Source organism: Mobula birostris, chromosome 8 (genome assembly GCF_030028105.1).
Source record: "Mobula birostris isolate sMobBir1 chromosome 8, sMobBir1.hap1, whole genome shotgun sequence".
NCBI classification, from domain to species: domain Eukaryota; kingdom Metazoa; phylum Chordata; class Chondrichthyes; order Myliobatiformes; family Myliobatidae; genus Mobula; species Mobula birostris.
The window spans coordinates 40,974,085-40,982,250 of NC_092377.1; the positions used below are offsets into that span (position 1 = coordinate 40,974,085).

The following is an 8,166-nucleotide window of genomic DNA, read 5'->3' on the forward strand; positions in this document are numbered from 1 at the left end:
AGTGTTATCTTTGCATTTCATATTAAGGGCAATCACTAACATGTTATTTTCTCCTGCTATTTTCTTTTCATTCCTCAGCTCCAAATACGAAGTTTCCAACACCACCACCTCCCTTCACCTAACTGTTCAGCTGCATTCTTCACTAACTTATTTCCTATTGCCTTAAAATAGATTTTGAGCCTGTACACTAAGACTGATTTATGTTGCTTCCAGGACCCTATTCCCACTAAACTGATAATCATCTAATCTTCTTCTAGACCCCATCATAGTGGATATTTCAAACAGTTCTCTCTTCTTGGGTACTGTCCACTTCCTTTTGAATCTGTCAGAACTCAATTTCTACTCCACAGTTATGCTTTTCCCTCCCAAGTAATGCCCATGTTTCCTGAACAGTAATTCCTCCACTTAGAGTGAAACCTTAGTAAAGAGTTATAATGGCTTCACTGCACTCTTTAATGTCACCACATTTGATTGTAAGAAAGCCACTTCACCTCTTCTTACTTCGGAATTCTACAAAGAATAACCACAAGGCTTTGCCCCGTGACCTGATGCAAGGTGTTGGCCCAAAATGTTGACAATTCATATTTTCCTACATATGTTGTTCTACCTACTAAATTCCTCAAGCAAATTGTTACTCCATTTTCTATCGTCTGCAGTCCCCTGTCTCTCCACTATCATCTACCTGGAAATGATCCCACTCATCTGGATTCATTCTCATCTATCCAGATTCAGTTTGGCTATGCAACTGCAGAGGTTTCTCTTTCTCCCTTTGCAACATTATGTCTGGTGTCTCCTGTCATTCTAATCTTGGTCCCTTCCTATATCCCAGTGTATGCATGTCTTCTTTCATAACCAACTCTTTAGTCCACTGCACTGCCTGTATTACTAAACTACCCTGTTTGATATCCAGTATGGATAAGTGAAAACTTTCTTCAACTACATATGAGAAAAATCAAAGCCGTTGACTGCAGTCCCAGTCACAAACTCTAGCCACTGACTCAACTCCTTTTCCTGTTAACAATCTGAAGATCAACCAGATCATTCGCAACTTTGATCTCACTCATCTGATGATGAAACCCTCATCCACATCTTTGCTAATTCTAAACTTGGCAAAATAGAAAATAATGCAGAATAATATGCGGTCAGACATGTGAGAAATGTGTACTGAGTAGCAGTGAAATGTGGGTGAAACACACAGGGCCTTCTGGATTAACATCATTTTTTTTACTTTGGATAACAAACTTTCTTCCTGTTAATATAAGAACCATTTCTGAACACATCTCTGCTGGATATGTTCCAGTATTCACAACCAAAGTAACTTAATCTCATCTCACCAGTGCAAGGTCATTCCTTTATAATGAACACAGGCCTGCCTTAGTTTCACCCACAGACCTCCAAACACAAAATTCAACCTCACTCTCTGCCTCCTACTAACAAGCCAATTTTGGACTCAATTTGCCAACTTGCCTTGGACACCATACAATCGAACCTTTAAAGCCAATTTTGAATGTGAAAATTTGTTAAAAACCTTAATGAAGTCTATACAGACTACAACACCACCCTCCAATATATTTTGTTACCTCATTGAGTCACACTATATGGCACAGGAATAGGCTCTTTAGCCCAACTCATCCATGCCGAATGAGGTGCCTATCTACGATAGTCCCATTTGGTCCATATCCCTGTAAACCTTTCCTATTCCCATATTACCCAAATAACTTTTAAACACTGTAATTCTATCTGCATCCACCAATTCCTCCAAAAGGTCACTCCATCTACCAACCTCCCTCAGTTTGAAAACTTCCCCTCAGAACCGCTTTAAATCTATTGTCTCTAGTTTTAGACTCTCCTATCCTGGGAAAGAAAGTACTATGACTATCTCTCCTATTTATGCCCCTCAAGATTTTATAAATTCCCAAAAGGTCACCATCAACATTCTTTGCTCCAATGAAAACAGTCCAGCATATCCAGTCCCTCCTTCTAACTCAAGCCCTCTAATATCAGTGACATTCTTGTGAATTTTTCTCCACCTCTCTAGCTTAGTCACATCCATCAACAGTGTGTAGCCAGTTCTGCACACAATATTCCAAGTGAGATCTCATCAACATCTTGAACAGCTGTAGTATGATATTCCAGATCCTGTTCTCAGTGCTCCCGGCCAATGAATGTCATATACCTTCATTTTCCTGTCCACCTGTGTGGTCAATTTCAGGGAATTAGGTGCTTGTATCCCTAGGACCCCCTGTTTAACAACACTCCATTGGATCCTGACATTCACTGTCTATGCCATACCCTGGTTCAACTTCCTTAAAATGCATCACTTGGCACTTGTCTAGTTGAAATCCAATTCCTATTCCTGTGGCCACTTTCCCAGTTGACTACCTAACTAAAGCCATGTTGAGAGGCAAATAATTACCAAAAATTGCAAGAAGAAAACAAGTGAAAGTCAATTTTCTAATGACCAAGAGTGGTACCAAAAAGATAACAACAGATTTATTTGTACTTTTTGTGTAAGAGTATATCACATTTCCAGCTGCTGGAATATTTCCTTGGTACCAATGACTTTGATTCTTTGAGTTTTTATCACCTTTTCTCTGGCACTCGACTCTTCCATCCACATCCAGATTAAAGCTCAACTTTCTGCAACTAAAAAACTTTAATTCATTTAAAAAAGTATATTCGGATATTCCAGTGATTTTATCTAGTGAGTAGCTGAAGAGTGCTCAAGAGCAAGAGAAGATAGAAGCAGGGATAGACCCACTCAGTTCCTCAAGCCTGCTCCCACCATTCAATATGATCATGGCTGATCCATGCTGGCCTCAATTTCTCTTCCATGTCAGTTCCCCATTAACTTGCAATTCCTTGATCTTTCAAATATTTATCTATCTTCATTTTAACTATATTTAATAATCTGGTCTCACCTGAGGTGGCAGAGAATTCCGCAAAGCCATCCACCGTCTGATAAAAATCTCTACCTCCCCAACTTTCAATGCTTGACCCTGTACAGTATTGTACAGCTATGCCCCCTTGTTAACGACTCTCCCTTTCAACATCTACAAGCCTCCTTAGGATTTTATATATCTGAATAATGTCACCTGTCATTCTTCTCCAACTGTAAAGGATGTAGGCCCAATCTGTCCAGCTTCTCTTGATCAGGCAGCCCCCTCATCCTAGAAATTAGCCTGCTGGATCTCCTTTGAAGTACCTCCAATGGTACCAAATGCTTTTCTAGTTAAGGGGCTCATAACTGTCCACAGTGCTCCAGGTGTAAACTCAATACCTGTACAACTGCAACAAGACCTCCGTATTGTTAAACACTAAACCCTTTGCCTACTTGTTGGACCTGCTCAATGTGACTTAATGTGGCTCATACACCAGAACACTTTGATCAATCTGAACTTCAATCATTCATCTGCCCACTCTGTTTTGATAACAATTCACTTTTTGTTTCTATGTTTATTCTCATATATGTCAGTGTGGTGGTAGACTTGATATCAATAGGTTCTGAAGGGGAAAACTGTACTGGGGGTTGCTATCTGAAAGAAAAATTAAGGATTTTCTATTCAGATTACTACCTACAAATCTTAAAATCGTACACAAAATACTATTCAGCGGTAATTCCTTCCTTAAGTTGAAAGCTGAAGAGTAAAACTTTAAAATGGATAATAGTTATATGTGTCATCAATAAGCATTTCTGGGCATTGTGCGTAATTTAGTATTACCACAGAGCCTAAGCATATGTTGCCTGTCACATCTCACCAGCTTAACATGCCTTTGGAGATGTGGAACAATATCTAGACTTATAATTATTCTATATTTTACAGTGATCAATGCGTAAAACAAAAATAAATAGCTGCATTTATATTGTGCCTTTCATCTCAGAATGTTCCCTGCAAGAGTTGTCATGCAAGATAAAATGGGATAAATATTGACCAGTATACCCGATGACATTCAAAGTTTTTCTTTGAAACCTGGAAACATAGGATCTTACACAACCAAGTGGAAACCTCAGGGAATCTCAGTTTAATGTTTCATAAAGTAGGGCTTGAACTCACTATTTTCTGATTCAAAGGTTAAGCCACCATAGAAAAATAATTATACATAGTAACATTCACAAAAAAGTATCTTTGTTACTATTAATACTACGAAAATGTGCATTATTATTTACAGAAAAATTAAAGCAGAATGTTTGGCCAGTATTTTTGAGTGTTCCATTGCACATAATGTTTAAATCAAACACGAAAGAATATGCTCCACCTCACCAAGAAAATTTTGTGCTTTTTTTTCCACCCTTGAACACTGCAAGATGAACAATATCATTTACATCTCATCTGCAACTTCATCAATCATAATGACACATTACCATGCTACTGGACAAACTGTCCTGTCTAAGCAAGCTTCTCTCATCCATATAGGGGACACAAAAATTGCTTATTGGTATGTTAATTAGACTAATGAGACTAATTTAACTTTTTATTTTTGGTATAATTTTCTATTTAAGGCAAACACATTTATCCTACTTTTAAAACTTCACAATACTGTGCAGATTTGCCCCTTATGCTATTGGGGTTCCATGATGCTCAAATGTTTCAATTTCCCTTTCTATATATTAAATCATTTTGGTACCTACTTGCATACTTCCACCTTACATATTAAGAGAATGCAAATTGTAGATGCAGATCCATAAAAAGATTGTAAAGACCTGGCAATTAAATACATGCCTTTCACATTTCAGGATATCTCAAAATGCTTTACAGTAATGGAGCACTTTTGAAGTAGTACTGTCTTCATGAACCTTATAATCTATGTGCTTCATGTATTATAATAATCTGTTCAGAAGTGTTTCCTTTAAACATTCAATGTAAAATAAATTCAGCTGCCCATGAAGCAGCAATAAAAAATGGACATAGGGCCAAAACTGCAGTTTTTGGTACAAATGACAAACCATACAGTTCATTGCTACATTATATACTGAACTGAGTATTTACCAATTACATAAATAATGTTTAAAACAAAAGTTATCTTTTCCCAAAAAAAACACATGGTATACAAAAAAAACAAGGTTTTTGCATAATCCTTCTGTGGTTCAAGCAAGTTTTAAACATTTGTACTGTGAAAAACATGCACTTTTTGTGGATGTTTTAATAAACGGTGCTAATACCTTTAAAGCTCTTCTAGGATTTTCTATCAAAGTAAATTCATACTTAAGTTAAACGCTGCTAAAAAAAAAGTTGCAATTATGTTTCAGAAACCCTAAAACTTAAACTCTTTGAAATAGTCAGCTATATTACAATGAGCAATATTAAAACAATGAAAATTTAAGAAAATTCAAAATTTTGTAACTTTAAGGAACTGCGCCACATTAAACTTTACTAAAAAACTGAGTAAAGTACCGAATAAAAACACACACAAGTGCATATATTTTTATTATTCAGTGCAAAACAATATAAGTTGGCATTAAAAACATATCGTGCTACAGATCAACAGACAGCCAACAAGCCCCATAACAACTTTACAAACAGTTTATGATTCTATGTGCTAAAATGTTTGGATAAAACGCTGAGCTTCTCAAGCAGTGAAAATGGCGTCGCTTCAGTAAATTTAAAGTGCGCAACTGCTTTTGGCACGGCGCCAGTTTGTTCATCCCCACTACTTGAGTTTTGGATTAACATCGTAGCTTAATGAAAAATTCTGTTCTGTGCGTTGCCGACGTGGTCAGAGTAAAGTATGGTAGTTTGTTACAGTACTCTTATAGATTTTTAAAAGGAAGCAAAAGGCCATAAAGGAAAGCACCCCGTTTCGCTGGGAGTAGAGCCGTCAAAAGTAACGAAATAGCTACAACAGCCCAGGTGTTTTTTTTAAGACGGTTTAAAGGTAAAAGAGAGAGCAGTTCCAGTTCTTTGAAAAAAAGATGGGTTGAAACCCAACTTCAAATCCCGCCCACTGCGAGATACAGTGGTTAAAACATATTCCACAAACTGAGTATCAGATAGTATTTTCTTTCCTGGTCTTGACAACTATACTTGGCGTCGTAAAGGGGGGGGGGGGGAGAAAGAAAATAATTTTCTCATTGAAATCAAGATGTAATTCCGACGAGGCAGGACGAGCGCGAAGTCAACATAAGTGAAGGGCCGAATGCAATGAAGGGAGAGAAGCAATGCGCGATTCTTAGCCCAGGCTTTATGTTTTATTTCCAGAGGCCGATACAAGCAGCACGAGGGGGGAAAAAATCGCCTTAGAACTGAACAATTTAAAGGTAAAGGGGAATAACTGGTATCGCCATGTTGTACGAAACCAACAACCACCAACAGACACTGAAAAATAAGCCCTTAAACAAAAACTCAAACGACTCGGGTAGAAATTAATCAGAGACCTTGAGAAAGGGAAGAGGGAATTAAATATCGGAATATAAAAACAAAAGATCGGCCTCCAAACCCGCCCATCACCATGAACAGGAAGAGTAGACCAAAGGCTTCATTGTTTTTTTTTCCTCGGGGTCGGTTTGGGTTTATTTTATTTTAGCTGCTCAGGAGGAAGCAACTGCTCGCTAACAGTAGAAATCGGCAGGTGTGCGGGGGTGTTTCTCTTCAGCGGAGCGCTGCAAAATGTGGGAGAAGCCGCCGGTGAGCGACGAGCCTGGCTCCATCCATCTTAGACGGGCTGCTCCTTCGGTGGAGAAAGACGAGCAATGGTGGTGGGAGGAAAAGGAGGGGGAAAATCTACTGGGAAAATCTAGAACCGTCGCTTTGAAAAATAACCCCGTGAGGTCCATTTACCAAATGGCGCTTCCAACAACCGCCCGTGACTCCAGATAAAACCGCTTAGAAAGCAGGAAAAAGAGGGAGGGATTTCAGACGATTATTTCCCTCTCCCTCTCGGGCGTCTATTTTTTTAAACTCATCGTGATCACGGGGGCGGAAAGTAAAACTATATTTTCGAACGGCTCTTTACAATCAATGACTCATTTAGTTTGGGGAGAGGGTGGAGATGAGGGGCGAAGAGTTTTTTTTTCTAAATTAAACAGTGCAGTAGCTTTTCTTTTGGTGGTGGTGGTTACTGTTGTCGTTGATGGGTGATTTGTTTTCCCTCCTCTTTCTGCTGCTGCTTCTAAAGGCGGGGAGGTGATTTTTCTAAGAAAAAATATTTCCCTTAGACCCTATTTTTTTTCCTTTCCCCCCTCCCCGAAGGAGTTGTTTTTTTTCCTTGAAATTTTTATCGCAAAATTATAATACACTGAAGGAACTCACCGTCATGAAGCGTGCCTTGTCAACGGGGTTTCCTCGCCATCAAATCAGGGGCGAGATGACCAAGAACAAAAAAAATCCGTTCAACACACACACACACACAAAAATAAGAGCTGTTCAGGGCATTTTCCTGCAAGGAAAATATTTTATCATCTCATATAAGTCATATACGTCTTTTTTTTAAAGCGACACCTCTTTATTTTTTAATTAAATGCATCTTTTCCACTTTGTTATGTGTTTATTTTTTTAATTTGGAAGGAGAGAGGACATTTGAAACTTCTTTGCGCCTTTTTTCCTCCCTTTAAAAAAAACTGACAGCTGTCGTTCTGGAAATGCTTTTAATGGTGTGGTTTTTTTTCTCCCCCTTCTCTCCCTCATTCCTCTCTCGTTTTTTTTTCGATGAATAATAAAGATGGTGTTCAGGTTTTCCATTCTCTCCACCCACCCTCATCAGTTACGGAAAAGGGTTTATAAATAGAAGTCTCGGTTACGTTGCTTTTTAATTTGCGTTGATCTGTTCTTATGCTAGAAATCTACACGAACAAATTTGGAAACAGATTGAAAGACATTCAAATATTAATGAAATTAATTGGGAATGTATTCCGGGGGGGGTGTCACAAAAGACATTTGAAGGATGATTTTAATCAAAGTTAAGTCGTCGCAACTGTGTGTATATTTTAATAATTCTGAGTTGTGTACAGTAGCTATCTTCAATGAGAAAAGTAAAATGCTGCCATTCCCCCTCCCTCCTCTCACTGCTCGAAGCACTAAGCATGGCGCCGGCCGGGGTCCTTGCCCTGAACAAAGGCATCGCGCGGGCGCGGCGCGCACCGAGACCACACACGGCACGCTATTGGTCAGCGCAAGATGCCCCGCCCACAACCTCCGCTCATTGGCCGGGTTCTCGCCAAGAATGACAGCT

The 8,166-nt window shown here is 38.9% G+C and overlaps 1 protein-coding gene across 3 annotated transcripts in view; it reads right to left on the reverse strand.

Annotated features, from left to right (window-relative positions):
- The window catches only part of LOC140201250 (BRD4-interacting chromatin-remodeling complex-associated protein-like), a 50,479-nt gene extending 43,152 nt beyond the window's left edge, over nt 1-7,327 (reverse strand). For 2 of the 3 annotated variants that reach the window (XM_072265031.1, XM_072265029.1), the window contains exon 1: nt 7,248-7,327. The gene's annotated coding sequence lies outside the window, so the exon portion shown is untranslated. Of the gene's footprint in view, nt 1-6,776; nt 6,890-7,247 lie in introns of those variants that run through there. The other variant, XM_072265030.1, reaches the window with a different exon arrangement.
- Nucleotides 7,328-8,166: the final 839 nt, after the last annotated feature.